Source organism: Schistocerca americana, chromosome 1 (assembly GCF_021461395.2).
Source record: "Schistocerca americana isolate TAMUIC-IGC-003095 chromosome 1, iqSchAmer2.1, whole genome shotgun sequence".
Lineage (NCBI taxonomy): Eukaryota > Metazoa > Arthropoda > Insecta > Orthoptera > Acrididae > Schistocerca > Schistocerca americana.
The window spans coordinates 805,516,100-805,533,489 of record NC_060119.1 but is presented as its reverse complement, the minus strand read 5'-3'; the positions used below and the strand labels follow the sequence as shown (position 1 = coordinate 805,533,489).

The window sequence follows — 17,390 nt, the reverse complement described above, 5'->3', positions numbered from 1 at the left end:
AATTTACTTGCCCAGCAGGCTGAGAGAGATCGCCAGCAAGCTGAGCGGGACCAGCAACTCGTGCAATCGTTAGAAAATATGAAAAAAGAGATTGTCTGTATGAAACAGAATTATGAGTCGATACCTAAGGCCGTGCAGGAGTTGACTGTACAGGTCAACAACCTGCAAGTAGCAAACACTAACAGGGTAGACGAGATAGGTGTTTTAGCCAACCGGTTAGAAAAGCTAGAGGTAGATTCCACACAGCTTGTAGAGCAGAAGTGGAACGAACAAGCGACTAAAATTGAAACCGAATTCAACTCATGGCTAGAAGTGAAGGAGAGTGAGATTGAAAAAAATATTAATTCTAAGGTACAAGCAGCCATAGCAGATAGAGATTCCGAATCGTTCAGTACCGCAGTAAATAGTCAGGTACGGAACGACGTGAAAACCATCAAACAAATACTCAGTGAGGATATTCCGCAGTGGCAATTGAGTATTAACAAACGGATATCCGACTTGGAAAAGGGTTTAGCACAAAGTATCCAGACACCTGGCAGAAAATGACAAGTTCGTGGCGCCCTCCATCGGTAATGCTGGAATTCAATATGGTGTTGGCTCACACTTAGTCTTGATGGTAGCTTTCACTCTTGCAGGCGTACGTTCAATCAGGTGGAGGAAGGTTTGCTGGAAATGGCAGCCCATTCTTCTTGGAGTGCTGCACTGAGGAGAGGCCTGGCACGAAGTCGGCATTCCAAAATATCCCAAAGGTGTTCTATAGTATTCAGGTCAGGACTTGGTGCAGACCAGTCCATTACAGGGATGATATGGTCGTTTAACCACTCCGCCACAGGCCGTGCATTATGAACAGGTGCTCGATCGTGTTGAAAGATGCAATCGCCATCTCTGAATTGCTCTTCAACAGTGGGAAGCAATAAGGTGCCTAAAACATCAATGTAGGCCTGTGCTGTGATAGTGCCACGAAAAAGAACAAGGGGTGCAAGCCCCCGCCATGAAAAACACGACACACCATAACACCACCGCCTCCAAATTTTACTGTTGGCACTACACACGCTGGCAGACGACGTTACCGGGCATTCACCATACCCACTCCCCGCCATCGGATCGCCACATTGTGTACCGTGATTTGTCACTCCTCACAACGTTTTTCCACTGTTCAATCGTCCATTGTTTACGCTCCTTACACCAAGCAAGGAGTCGTTTGGCATTTTTCGGTGTGATGTGTGGCTTATGAGCAGCTGCTCGACCACGAAATCCAAGTTTTCTCACCTCTCCCAGAACTGTCATAGTACTTGCAGTGGATCCAGATGCAATTTGGAATTACTGGGTGATGGTCTGGATGGTTGTCTGCCTATTACACATTACGACGCTCTTGAACTGTCAGCGGTCTCTGTCAGTCAACAGACGAGGTGGGCCTGTACGCTTTTGAGCTGTACGTGTCCCTTAACTTTTCCACTTCACTATCACATCGGGAACAGTGGACCTAGGGGTGCTTGGGAGTGTAGAAATCTCGCCTACAGACATATGACACAAGTGACGCCCAACCACCTGCCACGTTCAAAGTCCATGAGGTCCGCGGAGCTCACCATTCTGCTCTCTCACGATTTTTAATGGCTATTGAGGTCGCTGATTTGGAGTGCCTGGCAGCAGGTGGCAGCACAATGCATCTAATATGAAAATCGTGTTTTTGAGGGTGTCCGGATACTTTTGATCACACAGTGTATAAAAATAGCAGTAAAGCAACAGGTTACTTTGCGGTAAAGAAAATGTTTTGGTACAAAAAAGAGAACAGATACGCTTTTCAATTGATTGATTCCAGTATCTTCAGCAGTTTGTTTCTTAGCGGGCGGACGTATGACTAGCTACTTCATACAAGTATTGCTTAAAAATTTGTATTCCAACCGTATATTAAAAAGTGTTATGAAAGTTATAAGGAAGATCAAGTTTATTCACATATTTACATCGATGATACCCGTCTGTTCATCAATTCGCCCGCGCCGAGAATCCTGCATCAGAAGTTTCGAAGGAGACTAAAGGAATTTGCGCGAGCAGTGGAAGGGCGATGCTGTATCTGCATTGTCATAATCAGCACTACGCACAGTGGAACTAATGTGAAGCAGTACGTAACTAAAAACCTGAATATTGATCTTAAATGCATTGACAATGAAGGTCTGTTGATATTAGTACCAGTTAAAGTTAAACCGGGCTATGTGTACAGAATTATAAAGTACCTTCCAATTTCTTTCAATTATTCCTTCCAATCATTTTTTTAATTATTCAAGCAGCAATTATTAATCAGTTTCTATTATCCCCCTCCCCCCCACCCCAACCTCTTTCGCCACTATTCAATGGCGACCGTTTAAGGGACGGAGCCGAGAGGAATATGAACAGACCTTGAGATTAAAAAAAATTTTGAGATAAATGATTTATTTTATTGTCACAAGAAACTAATGAAACATTTGTTGTATTTGTTACATATCCGTGAGACTGGGAATAAGAAAAACGTTGAAGGAATAAATTTAAATTAAATTCTGCCTACAAACGAGACGTGCCGGGAATGCAGGATTCAGCGGTAAGGTAGAAGCTGCTACGCAGTATGCTTATATGGGCGTGCTTGGTACTGTCTCTCTGGCAGTAGATAATCTCTTTTCCTTCCAGTTAATATCCTTTACGGAAAGTGAATTTCTACAGAAGAGACGAAAATTTGTATATAGTCATCATTAACGTGCAAGATAAGTTATCAAATTCTTTAAGACTATGTCAAATAATAACCAGGTTCATTAGTGAACACACAGATAAATCTACTTTAGTTGTAAAGTAGCGAACAGACAAAATTTCGTTTCTGAAAAAAATATTTTTCATATTTTTTTTAAAAACTATTCACAATAGAGTCAGAGGAAATGGCCATTGTTGAAAATTCATTACAAAATGTAATATGCCAAGTTGTCGGAAGTCTGGGCTTGGCAACAGTTGAAGGTAATGCGCCAACTCGTGAACTGGCCTGTGGCGTCCCACTATCAAAAAATGATGACACTGGTAATATAATTAATCATGATATCACTTTTATGACGCTCGATGAGAATTTCTCAGTTCTCACTGGGAAACATTTTTTTCAAATAGTGAAACTGAGCGCGCGACAGCGAAACTTCCTCTAATTATTTGCGCACGACATCGCAAACGCAAGAAGGGGAAGCAGTTGGTAATGTCAATGTAAATACTAGTGAGACACACCATTTGAGACAACTCATGCAGCTAATAGCACAAAGGTTTACAAAACAACTCAATAACTTAAGGGTGTGACACAGCCATTCGCAAAACATCATGAAAATACAGGACAACAGTTTACACAGCAAAATGCGGCATTTAACGGTTTCAAGGACAGTATTAGTCAACAGTTCAGCGAGGTGAGCATAACTAAACGCACTGAATTATATGACGAACTATCCGGCAAGTTGACTGAGCTAGGTAAACAACTAAAACAAGAAATAATTACCGACATGTCGCGCAATATAAATACGTTAACGGAAAAAGTATCATTCGTAGACGATAAACAGGAACAACTTGCAGGTGAGTTACAAAGCCTTAGTGAAGCATATTCTCAAATGCAGGAGACACAGTCCCGAAGTGGAATCGTCGGTAAAAATTGTGACGGATGCACTCAGCGAGCTGCAGGACGTATGCGAAAACTTACCTACAGAAGTACAAAACTTAAGTCTAAGAGTAAACCAGTTAAGTTTAGAGTCAAAATTTGCCAAAAAACAGACAAAAAAGATATATGCAGATGTAAAGGAAATAACTAAAAAAGCTGAAACAGGGATGCTGGATAAGGGCAGCACCATTGCTAAAAAGGTAGTGTCAGAGTGCAAAATTTATGTAGTTACGGTAGAAGGAGCTCTAAAGGAGAAAGAAAGTCAACTCCTAGCTAAAACAGATTAATGTTTAAAAGAAACAGAGGAAAGGTTATGAGGAAATATTGCTAAAACTATTCACATTCCAAAACAACATTTGAGAGAAAACAAACCCATGCTTTTAGAGAGGTTACAAACCTCACCGGTTACTCACAATACATGGCTAGCCCGTCGAAGAAAAATAGCGAAGGTTGCAGAATGTACCTGTCTAGCAAGCCCAAATGCTATGTGCTGCGCATAATTGAACACAAACACGCCTGTCACTGACAGTGCGGCGTGTTTGTCAACATTACTTGCTGATGAGGGATGACCTAGGCATCGACAATTTCTGGTATTTACCTCTTTATCGGAGCAATTCGATATATTTTACCTCGTACCTGGGCCGAATGCCAAAAAATTGGATTTGTTGTTGGATACACACAGGGTGACGTCCTGCTGGGGGTACGGGCATGGCGGAACATTGCCACTACTACGAACAGTTTGAGAGAGCCTTTTTTGGAAAAATATTAGTCTGAGGCTGTCCAAGAGAGTCTCAGACGTGAGGTATTCAACCCAGATCCCTTCTACAACAAACATGGAAGCTTAAGGGGCTATTTTGAAAAATATTTGAATAAAACCAGATACTGGACGAACCCAGTATCTCTAGTTGACATAATGAAAATTTTAATGAGCCATCTTCCTGCACACATTAGGGGAAAACTCATTACTATTCCGGAACACGACACCGAATACTTTCAATCTGTACTGGACTCAATAGATTTGAGATAGGAGGAGAGGCCAGTACAACCCAAGGCTGTTAATACGCACATAGTCCCACAGAGATTTACGGACCAACAAATAAACAACGGATTGGTAGTCCAACACGGATGGCAGCCTTATCCCACAGTAATGGTAACAGTAATCACAATGGCAATGGACAAAGCTGTAAATTGAAGACCGGATATAAAAGAACTGGGCTAATATTTAGCAAAAACAACTACAACGGGCAAGTAGCGTATGGCCAGCCCATACAGTATGTACAGACCCAAGCTACCGGCAATAATCAGCCGATCAGTTGGCAAACACAAAACAATACCTGACAGCCACCGCGCGGGATTAGCCGAACGGTCTCAGGCGCTGCAGTCATGGACTGTGCGGCTGGTCCCGGCGGAGGTTCGAGTCCTCCCTCGGTCATGGGTGTGTGCGTTTGTCCTTAGGATAATTTAGGTTAAGTAGTGTGTAAGCTTAGGGTCTGATGACCTTAGCTGTTAAGTCCCATAAGATTTCACACACATTTGAACAATTTTTTTTTTTTAACAGACATCCGAACAATCCACAGACAGCGGGATTCGACCAGCAAAGTAACGCTCTATGCCAAATAATCCGCAAAGGCAAAGAGAATTTCAGTCGAGAGCCACACGGGACACTCATTGGCGTAATCAAACACCAACAGTCCACATAGTAGAAGTTACGCCTAATTCAGAGACCGATGCCACTGTGACGCCGGAAAACTTGAACCTGTCACGGTAGGCATCCCTTAGGTGGGGGCACGAGCTTGAGCGACACTTGCTTTATCAGATACGATCAAGGTAGATATACCCTCTAAGTGCCGGCCGATGTGGTCGAGCGGTTCTAGTCACTTCAGTCCGGAGCCACATGACCGCTATGGTCGCAGGTTCGAATCCTGCCTCGGGCATGGATATGTGTAATGTCCTTAGGTTTAAGTAGTTCTAAGTTCTAGGGGACTGATGACCTCAGACATCCCATAGTGCTCAGAGCCATTTGAATCCTCTAAGTTGTATATATGTATAATAATATTAGATTTAGGATGCTGGAAAATCACATTCCAGAATTTATGTTTTCAGTTGATAAGGAAAATTTTTCCAGAATGAGATTTTCACTCTGCAGCGGAGTGTGCACTGATATGAAACTTCCTGGAAGATTAAAACTGTGTGCCTGACCGAGACTCGAACTCGGGACCTTTGCCTTTCGCGGGCAAGTGCTCTACCAACTGAGCTACCGAAGCACGAATCACGGCCGGTACCCACAGCTTTACTTCTGCCAGTATCTCGTCTCCTACCTTCCAAACTTTACAGAAGTTCTCCTGCGAACCTTGCAGAACTGCACTCCTGAAAGAAAGGATATAGCGGAGACATTGCTTAGCCACAGCCTGGGGGATGTTTCCAGAATGAGATTTGCACTCTGCAGCGGAGTGTGCGCTGATATGAAACTTCCTGGCAGATTTTTGCCGCAAAAGGCAAAGGTCCCGAGTTCGAGTCTCGGTCGGGCACACAGTTTTAATCTGTCAGGAAGTTTCAAGAAAAATTTTTGTTTGTGTTTTTTCTGATATGTCAAATGTGTAAACGATGAGTGGATGTAACAAGGAAGAATTTTACTTTTATGTGTCTAGAGACGACGATGTTCTAAATACAACGCTTCGGCTTGCTCGTGGACCAGTTGTAAACAAATAAACGAACTTGTGAAACGCACGGTAGCGCTCCATGGAATACAAAAGTCGCCGAAACGGCTAGGCGCAAATTAAAACGCGGATAGCGCATGTGGCGCGGCGCAACGCAGCGCGCATTTTTGTAACGTCAAGGTTCAAATCGGACTGCAGAAATTGGGATGCGACGCGACAGCACCTGCGCCAGGGGCCCTATTCTGTTTCTTTCCTCCATTGTGCAGAACGGTCTAGTACTCGAATTAGAGACCCATCATTATTCAGTATGCATTTCGGTAGCTATACAGTTCGGGTCTAGAGAACCGAAGCGCTGTTGTCGGTTCGCGTCGCGCAAGCCAATCAAAAGCAAGCAGCCGCACATCCGCGCATGCGCACTGCAGCGCGCACAGCGCCACGAACACAAAGCGCAGTACCGAACTTGCTTTTATGCAGTACGACGTGTTGCTAAAATACCAGCGGAAATGTCGGACGAAAATGAGGTTAGTAGGTTCACAGTTCAGTGACACTGAAAGAGTGTTTAGGATTGCTATTGTGATTGTCGTTTATGTGTATTTTATTTGAAACAAAAACAGCAACCCTGGGTATGGAGAGGCACTTATTATTGAACAGTTTTGGCCAGTATTTATAGCCTGTGCTAAAAGAATAAGAAGATAAACAGAATGTGGTTATAACTCGCTCTTAGAGATCCAAATGATTAAGTACCCCCTTTCCCTATATGATACGTCAACGATTTCCGTCTTAAAAATAAAATTGAAAAAACGCGTTCTCGAGAGCTCCTGCAGTTTGTCGCAGTTTATAAGATGCATCTCATGAATGAAAATGTTTCGTATATGGTGCTACAGTCTAAAAATATTATGGCGGAGATCTTTCATCTCTGTCTACTGTTGTTGAGGATTCGATTGTAGATACAGACTTGTGACAAACATGATTATGAAGATGACTGCTGATAGTTACATTCCCAGTACTTTAAGTTGTGCTCTTAGATTTCTGTCTAACCGCATACTCGGAAATCACTACATATTCGGAAAAAATGGTGAATTATTTCTGATAAGAAAAAATATAAAAGTCACTGTCGGTTGTCTCACTCACAGCAGTTTCATCTCCAACAATTTCATATTTCGTGTTTTAAACACACAGAAATCACGAAATCATTATTGAGGAAGTGCGCTCCTACATGTAAGTAATATTGCAGAAAAACCTTAACTTACACGAATAACAATGTCTGAGAACGTGCTGCATATATGAAGAGGAAAAAAAAAATTTTGCACCCATCTGTGCACGAACCCGTGTCCCTACGTGTAGTAAACCCGTGTGCTAACCACTTTTTTTATTGTTCTCATTTTTTCCGATTTTGTTTGTTGCATTTGTTCGGTGCGGATATCCCACGACACCCATTCAAGTTCAGTATTGAGCCATTGACTTAGTTTTTTATTACAGAGGGCAGCTAACCCTCTGACCGAACACACTGACCTACCATGCCGGCAACACAAAGTCACTAGTAACGTCAGTTCACACTCATGTAATATACGTAAGCATAGCCGATGTCTTGCTATTTAATGATCTTTAAACTCTTATTTGCATTAAAATAACATATTTTGAGAGAATATTGACCGAAAACGTTTTCTGTTTGGATGTAATCATTGACAGTAACAACCTAACCTAACCATATTTGCAACAAAAGAAAATAGTCTAATGTGGACTCACTTTCTACTGGATGCGTCCTCTTGTGATTCTTTAGTAACACAATCACTAAATCCAAAGCTAAAACTGCTAAAAATGTTTAAAATAACAAATTATAGGTGTACATAAACTACAGCTCACCGATCGACAGGGCCACACCGAAATCCAAAACCTCTCGGTACAATTGTCGTGAAATCGGTGGGAGGACCGTTCAGTAACAGGTCTCAGAAGCTTTTGAATAGGATATTTCGATAAAGAACCGAAAATGACCTCACTACCGAAACGAACCAACTACATCGATGCAGAATAGGGCCCCAGGTCGCGTTGGGTTGTGGCACAGTTCTTCGAGTCGCGTGCCACCCGACCACAGCAGGAGGGGCGAGGCGGGGAGCTTGGAGGCAGCCCTCCCATATGCTCACTTCGGCATGGCGCATATGGGCAGTGGAAATATTGCCCATCCAGATAATACAGCCTTACTGTATACTGAATTTTATTATCACTGAGTAGAGTTTCGTTTTTCGCTATTTAAGCACTCCATATCTTTTTGTTAGTACATAATAATTTTCAGTTAGATGTATCTGCACAGTTCTTTTGTTTTGATTATTCTTTTGTCAAGAACAATGCACAGTTCAATAACTGGTGAGCCACTTAGGAATATTATGAAATGACGTGATCCAGAAGCGAGGCAGGAAAATAAAACAAGGTTATCTACTTGCTGCCTGTTATGCTCACGTATCTCTATGATCTGTTCAAAAAATTTGAAAAGGCGTAATTTCCATGGACATGACCCCTTTGTGCTTCTGGCAAAAAGCGTCCAAGATATGAAGTACGTCAGTTTCACTATCGTTACTTGGATATGGCAACAACTCGTTTTTGATAAAAAGTTAATTTACTTCTGGATGCCTCAACTATACCAGATATTTTTTCAATAATGTAAAAGAATTGACAGGGACAGATACCATTATTTCTTGTGCATTGCAGTAATATTTCTTTTTTGAATACTAGCAGCATAACATTGACAAGGAGAAGAATAGGCAAGGTAGTTGTCAGAAAGTATAATATATGACTTGCTAACAACAGTATTAATAATAACAATAATTATGTGCCTTAATAAACTACAAAATAATTTTGCAACAAGTAATATACTTTTAAAATGAGTCACTTAATGATAAGAAATAGTAGCTAAAGTAAAAAATAATATTAAATATTTACCATGGTTGCTGGATAAAGTGGTATAAGTATATACTTAGAGGATAGAGGTAAGATCAAACCATACAATCAGTTGGTATAAATCTTCTAATTTTACAAATATATGGACGCCATCTCAGCAGCCTAATAGAGGAGTACTAATAAGAAAAGAAAAGAAATGTCTGAGGAATGAGATGTGAAGCAAAATGTCTGAGGAAGTAGAATATTTAATATATTGAGATTAACTCCAATGTTGTGGAAAAGAAAACTTGCCTGAGTTGTAAAAGGTTAAGAAATGTAATTGAAAGTAAAGTTATGAAGAGTGTCTAATTTGTGTAGTAGAAGGAATAGATGTATAAAAGGCAAAGGCCTTATGAGATAAAAGTATAGGAAAGTATAATATTTCTAAATGCCCAGAATGTAATTCTACCTATATCGTTACTGAAACAAAAACTGTAAAACTATTTTGGAACGACAAGGCAACCAGAATCTGTTGCTTCATCATGAATCTGCACATTTAAATACTTTTGCTTTTAATATATCTTGAAATAACAGTACTACAACATTACTACAGTGACATTAAGAACCAAATACTGCAATGATAAAAGCAGGATTAGGTGAAAAATACAGCCACAGTAAGTATATAGTTGTGGATATTAAACTTCAAGCATTTATCATACTGAGAAAATGTTACTTCAATTACAACTGAGTCATGAATAATCTTGTTTTGTTAATCATGATGAAACAACAATAAGTTCATAATGAGGAGCACATTAGTATATTTACAAGATAATGGATACTAACGCCATAATGTATTAGTTATCAGAGAAATTTCCCAAAATTTTGATACAGTGAAATGTTATGTAGAGAGGCACCCACATGCCTTGCTCATACTGTGGCATCAAGCAGTCAGGCCTGCAAGATGAGTGGTCTGCCAAGCGAGTGGATTCATTCTTATTTATCGAGTAACATGAACTCTCGTACTCACAATTAAGTTACCAATTATCCTCCTATATGAATAATACGCAACGGAAACGCACATCTGACTATCAGTAATTTACAGAACTCTGACTGTTCACTACGCACTGGCAATACCACGTGGCCATCGCACTGAATATGAGTGGCGCACACATTATAATTTTTGGATATCATGACAACATACAATTCGAAGGAAAAGGCCACCAATCCTTTTCTTTTCACTATCTTATTTATTCCGATAAATTCTGTAACCTAAACACACAAATTCTATAACCTACAACAATAATACATGAGAAATTCCGCCTAGTGGGCATGACTTTACATTGGTGATTTTCTACCTTATGGTCTCGTAATTATTTAACGCTACAGTGCACTTTCTGGATAGGATGGTGGATCTTTTTTTTATATCTCACACTTCGACTCTCAAACCATCATCACGAAACTTTCCTCCAGACCGAGCGGTACAGTTTGGATGTACTGTGCACTATTCAGTGTCCCCTCGACGATCACCAGTGGTGTACGGCCAGTGTAGGAGATCGCTCCCCACACCATGATGCCGGGTGTTGGCCCTGTGTGCCTCGATCGTATGCAGTCCTGATTGTGGCGCTCACCTGCACGGCGCCAAACACGCATACGACCATCATTGGCACCAAGGCAGAAGCGACTCTCATCGCTGAAGACGACACGTCTCCATTCGTCCCTCCATTCACGCCTGTCGCGACACCACTGGAGGCGGGCTCCACGATGTTGGGGCGTGAGCGGAAGACGGCCTAACGGTGTGCGGGACCGTAGCCCAGCTTCATTGAGACGGTTGCGAATGGTCCTCGCCGATACCCCAGGAGCAACAGTGTCCCTAATTTGCTGGGAAGTGGCGGTGCGGTCCCCTACGGTACTGCGTAGGATCCTACGGTCTTGGCGTGCATCCGTGCGTCGCTGCGGTCCGGTCCCAGGTCGACGGGCACGTGCACCTTCCGCCGACCACTGGCGACAACATCGATGTACTGTGGAGACCTCACGCCCCACGTGTTGAGCAATTCGGTGGTACGTCCACCCGGCCTCCCGCATGCCCACTATACGCCCTCGCTCAAAGTCCGTCAACTGCACATACGGTTCACGTCCACGCTGTCGCGGCATGCTACCAGTGTTAAAGACTGCGATGGAGCTCCGTATGCCACGGCAAACTGGCTGACACTGACGGCGGCGGTGCACAAATGCTGCGCAGCTAGCGCCATTCGACGGCCAACACCGCGGTTCCTGGTGTGTCCGCTGTGCCGTGCGTGTGATCATTGCTTGTACAGCCCTCTCGCAGTGTCCGGAGCAAGTACGGTGGGTCTGACACACCGGTGTCAATGTGTTCTTTTTTCCATTTCCAGGAGTGTACATTAGAGATGCAATAGGCGCAAGTAACTGTGACTTTGTGGCAGAACAGTTCCATGTGTCTGTGTATGCAAGTTTCACCTCTTCTCCTATGCTACCATTCTCCATTACTAAACATCTCAGTGCAACATGTTAGTTTCAATAACAAACATTAATAATCTAATTATGCCACATCCTTACAAAGTAATAACTATCTTTAAGCATGTAGGTGGTAATAGATAACAATCATAACCTAGTGGGTCTCTAAGTAATTATATTATAACACATTAATCATAAAATTATACCATTCTCATTCACTGCCTATGGTCAATGTAATAAAAATATCCCATTATCATAAAGATATGGGTTGGCCCAAAAGTCCATTCACATTTGAAAATTCAATAAATATTTCATGGAATAATTTAGGCAGAGCGGTAAAAATCGACATACATGCATGAAATGATATGGGGTTTTACTGAAACAAAAAACGGGTGAAGAAGAGTGACCAGCAGATGGCGATTCATATGATACAAAAGTAATAATTCGCAGTAACTGATTTTAGCAAAGACAATGTTCTTTATAACAAATGCTCAGCATGTTGGCTCTCATTCAGCAACAATATCTGTAGCCATGATACAATATTGTGAAAAGCACTGTAAAACATGTTAGTAGATATGGTGAGAAATTACCAACGAAAGTGTGGTAGGACAACTGTGGTAGTTTCATGACTTTAGGTAACCCCGATGAATAATCTCATGGATTGGGGTATGGCGACCAGCGAGGCCAAGCATGACAGAAGTGGCACTCAGCATGTGATCCTCACCAAACAATGGGTGCAAGAGTTCTTTCACATGTGTAGCATAAAATTGGTACCTTCCTTCAGCTGTTTGTCAGCCAGGCTGTGGATGATGTGATTCTGTGACTTATTGGCAAAAGTCGCACCCATCATGCTAATGTTTAAAAAGTAACACCCCACATATCTTCGAAGAAAAAGGGTCTAATTACGAGTCATGTGGTAAATCCATACCACACTGTGACTTTGTCGTAATGCAATATGGTTTCCAAAGGTTTAGGATTCACAGTAGTCCAAATTCAGCAGCTGTGGGATTTGATAGACACTTGGAGTTTGAAATGGGCTTCAGTCGCCCACAACACATTCGACAACTAGTCGTCATCTTCCTTCATTTTTTGAAGTGTCCACAGCACTAATGCTACATGTTTCACAAAATCAATAGCTAACAGTTCATTCTGACATTGGATTTTGTATGGATAGAATTGGAGGGAACGCCTTAGTGATCTCCAACAGCAGTCCACGAAATGCCAGTTCGATATGTGACTTTACAAGCGTTGATTTCATCATGCAGAGATGAACCTATTAAAGTCTCCATTTCCTCCTGAACTATCCGAGCAGCAAAGTACCCAGGGTCCTGCTATGAAATGAAATGGCACCCCATACCATTGCTTGTCAGGCTATATGATGGGTAATAGGATGGCATCCCACGGCTATATGGGGCATCTCCAGGAACATCTTCAGATTGGAATCTCATTGTCAGGGGTCTCACTTCGAATTGACCACTGATGACCAGAAAATATGTGTCTGGAGATGCTGTCAGCATATGGACTGACAGCCAGGGATGATGGTCTGGAGTACCTATTCCTTTCATAGCAGTAAAGCCATCCTGGGATTATATTTCAGCGACATAATACCCAACCGCACACAGCAAGAGTTTCTACTGCTTGTTTTCGTGCTTTCCAAACCCTACCTTGGACAGCAAGGTCACCAGATCTCTCCCCAGCTGAGAACGTTTGGTGCATTATGGGCAGGGCCCTCCAACAAGCTAGGTATTTTGACAATCTAACGCATCAGTTGGACAGAATGTGGCACGATATCCCTCTGGAGGACATCCAACAACTCTATTAATTAATGCTAAGACAAATAACTACTTGCATAAGGGCTAGAGGTGGACCAATGCATTGATTTGCTCAATTTGTGAAGTCCCTTCTCCTGAATAAATCATCCAGTTTTTCTGAAATTGTGATCATTTGTTGGTCTGCACATGTACACCACATTAACCAATTTCTGTCTCATTTGTATAACTCCTCCGTGATCCATCATTTTTTGTCTTAGTGTGTGTAATAAATACAGTTACTTTGCTTACTTTTCACGTCACTTTACGGCCTGCATCCCATTATGCACCGCCTGACAAAAAATGAAGCACCCAGAAGGAGAGGAGGAAACTAAACAAAACTCATGGATTGGAAGGATGTGTAGTGTTATGTTAATGATTAGAAAATTGAGTCAAATTTACAAGGAACTTGGCAGCATAAGTCCATTTATCAATATGATGTTTCTTCCCCTCTGATATGGATGCATGCACTGATTCGATCAGAAAGGGTATCATATAGGTGTTGTATCCTCTTCGGTAAGTTCTATTGTAATTAGTCTTTGATATCCTGCATACTAACATTCGGAAGGATTTTATGTCAGAGCAGGAACCACACATATTCTGTGGGGACAGAGACATATGCCATGTGTAGATAAGCATTCTCCTGTTGAAAAATGGCCCCATGGTACTGTCGCATGAGGGATAACACATGAGGAGACAGGATATCTCTGACATCCTGTTGTCAGTGTTCTCTCACAGCTCTCACAGCTATGCCTTGCACCAGGTGACTGCCATCCTCATTGACAATGGTCATCTGGGGCAGCATTATTCATCAATGAACACTATGAGACGTCATTCATCAGCAGTCCATGCTTCCCAGTCACAATACCACTCCAAACACAGCGATTTTTTTACATTGTTGATGGCAGCCTAAGCATGGAATGATTATTTTCTAGTCCAGCAGCTGGTAGTCTTTGACCAAAAGTGTAAGAATTCCCATGAAGTCCAACATCAGTATTTCACTGGTATTAATGAGAATAACGACTCAGCTGTTTCCTTGACAAGGAAACTTTATTGACATTCAATTGAAGTAACTAATAATCAGAAATATGAAAAATATACATTACATAAGTGTAATTTAATGTACATAAATTAATGAACGGGATAAATTCTACAATATTAATTTAAATTTATTTGCTTTTTGCTGGAAATAATACAGTCATGATAGTTGTTTCTTAATGAAACAGTTTCATCTTAAATATACAAATATTTTATACATACATAAAATTGAAAACCTCAGAGACTTATATTCATTTCCTGGCAGTAAAACACTATTAAACAAATAATCTCAAGATTTTTCCTCACACTCTAATGATTTAGTATTTGCTGGCTAGGCAATCTACATTTTTCCAAGAATTTTCAATAGTTAGTTTGGTGAGAAGCATATTTAGAACATCTCAAAATGGCATGGTTAAAATCTCCACCTCTTTCTTGACGTCCACTGCATTCCATGGAGATAACCAGGGAATCATTCTTGTTCCACCCTTATATGTGACCAACAAAACCAGCGTCCAGTATTCTTGAAATCGATTTGTTGTAGAATCTTAGAACATATTTTGAGCTCAAACATAATAAGGTGTCTAGAATAGAATTATCACCTCCCCACCAACCAGCACAGACTGTGAAAACATGGATCATGCAAAACCCAAGTCACTTTTCTCACATGATGTACTGAATGCTTTGGATCAAGGCAGTCAGGTAGATCGTACATGTCGTGGTATCCAAAAAGAATTTGATTCAGTATCACACCTACACTTGTTGTCAAATGTGCAGTCATTTGAGGCATGATGTAAAATTTGTGATTGAATTGAAGAGTTTATGGTAGAGAGGACGCAGCATGTTATCTTGGATGGAGAGTAATCATCAGATGTAGAAGTAACTTCGGGTGTCCCCAGGGAACTGTTTTGGGATACTTACTGTTCATGTTGTGTATTAATGACCTGACAGGCGATACTAACAGTAACTTTTTTGCAGATGATGCAGGTATCTGCACGGAAGTACTAGGTATCTGAAAGAAGCTGCATAAATATTCAGTTAGATCTTGATAAGATTCCAAGTGGTGCAAAGTTTGTCAACTTGCTTTAAATGATCAGAAATGTGAAATTGTGTGCTTCATGAAACGAATAAACACAGTATCCTACGATTATAATAACAGTGACTCAGAGTTGGTAATGGCCAAGTGTAACATTTTGTAGAGAATGGAATATTCACATGGGCTTAGTCATTAGTGAAGCAGGTGGTAGACTTCGGTATGTTGGTAGAATGCTGGGGAAGTGCAATCAGCCAACAAAGGGGATTGCTTACAAATCACTCATGGGACCCATTCTAGGACATTGCTTAAGTGTGTGGGACCCATGCCAAATAGGTTTAACAGGGGATATGGTCATAGGTCTGTTCGACACGTGTGAGTGTGTCACAGTGATGCTGAAGAAACTGAACTAGCACACTCTGAAGACAGATTTAAACTACCCCAAGAAAGTCTACTAAAAAATTTCAAGAACCGGCTTCAAACAATGTCTCTAGGAAAATTCTACATCCCCCTACGTATCACTCACATATAGATTGTGAGAATAAGATTAGAATAATTACAGCACGTGTAGAGTTATTCAATCAATCATTCTTCCCGACCTCTGTACGTGAATGGAACGGGAAGAAACCCTAATAACTGGTACAATGGGCGTACTCTCTGCCATGTGCTCCACGGCAGTTTGGAGAGTATAGCCACAATCTATTATGTTAGACTGTGGTATAGCTGTAGATACCATAGTTTATCGTAGACCCGCGAAGCTTATAAATGTCATCTTTGGTTTTCAGTATACTAATTTCTGTAGTGTAATTAGCAGCGCCAAGTTTGAAGATGTTTCTTGATTGTATTTGAAATGTTGTAGTTAGGTGCAATAAGAATATACGTAAAGTCGGTAAGTGAACCGTATTCGTTGCTCTCTGTTATGAAGACCTTTTCGACTATGTGCTGAAGCTAGCAGAAATTCTTCCCCGCTTATAGTGCTTCACGGTTTTTTTTTCAATTATTATTTATAGCACTCTAACTGCACTCCGAAAGGTAACACAATAAACTAAAATACTGTTAATTTCGAATTATTTGGATAGTAAAAAGAAATTGGCGAAAATTTTAATTCAGCTGGAAAAAACGTAGTGCCTATAATATGTGTACAATTACTGAAAGTAACACGGTGGCACCCTATACGTAAGCTATAAGATTCTTATTCCCCAAACGACTGTTTTGTTTTATTATGACAACGTCCACGAATAGCGGTATTTGCGGAAAATTATTGCTTGGGCCAGTCAGCAACAGTTACTAACAGGAAAAGAAGTTACATATCCTATGTATTGTTAGATTTTTGTCAGTGAAGAAAAGCACTTGGGTTGTTGCTTGTCACACATTGTGTCTCAAGTGACTCATTGAAATATTGTAAAGATGATGCAGAATTGAATGATGATGGCAGTGTAACAATCGGCAAAGAAAATGAAAGTTATTGAGGGAATTATTACGATATGTTGCTTCCTTGTAAAAGAAGTAGGAAAATATTTGCCATACTCCCAAACCCCTGCCAAATAACTGAGTATCGCTTGTTCGTCTGAGATCACAATCAACTTGAAAGAACTTACTAGATTGTAAAAGTCGATTGCGTGGCTATGGTATGAAATTTGTAATTGGTTTATGTTGTGTATTTACTTAATTAGATAATACTGTAATCTTTGTCTGTGTGTATGGGATGTGGAGGCAAAGTTGAGCCCCCTTGATCTCTGCATCAAAGGGCGATGGCTGTTTTGGATTTGTGATAAGAGCAATTAATTAATCTTAGAGGCTTTATTGATATCTCCTATCTACCCTTCTTTCTAAAAAAAAATGTGGATCCTTGGCATATCACTGTG

The 17,390-nt window shown here is 41.0% G+C and overlaps 1 protein-coding gene across 4 annotated transcripts in view; it reads left to right on the top strand.

The window, feature by feature from the left end:
• The first annotated feature begins 16,297 nt into the window (after positions 1–16,297).
• Positions 16,298–17,390, top strand: part of LOC124612713 (E3 ubiquitin-protein ligase CCNB1IP1-like) — a 198,190-nt gene continuing 197,097 nt past the window's right edge. For 2 of the 4 annotated variants that reach the window (XM_047141069.1, XM_047141086.1), the window contains exon 1: positions 16,308–16,414. The gene's annotated coding sequence lies outside the window, so the exon portion shown is untranslated. Of the gene's footprint in view, positions 16,415–17,390 lie in introns of all 4 variants that reach the window. The other 2 variants (XM_047141094.1, XM_047141077.1) reach the window with 2 other exon arrangements.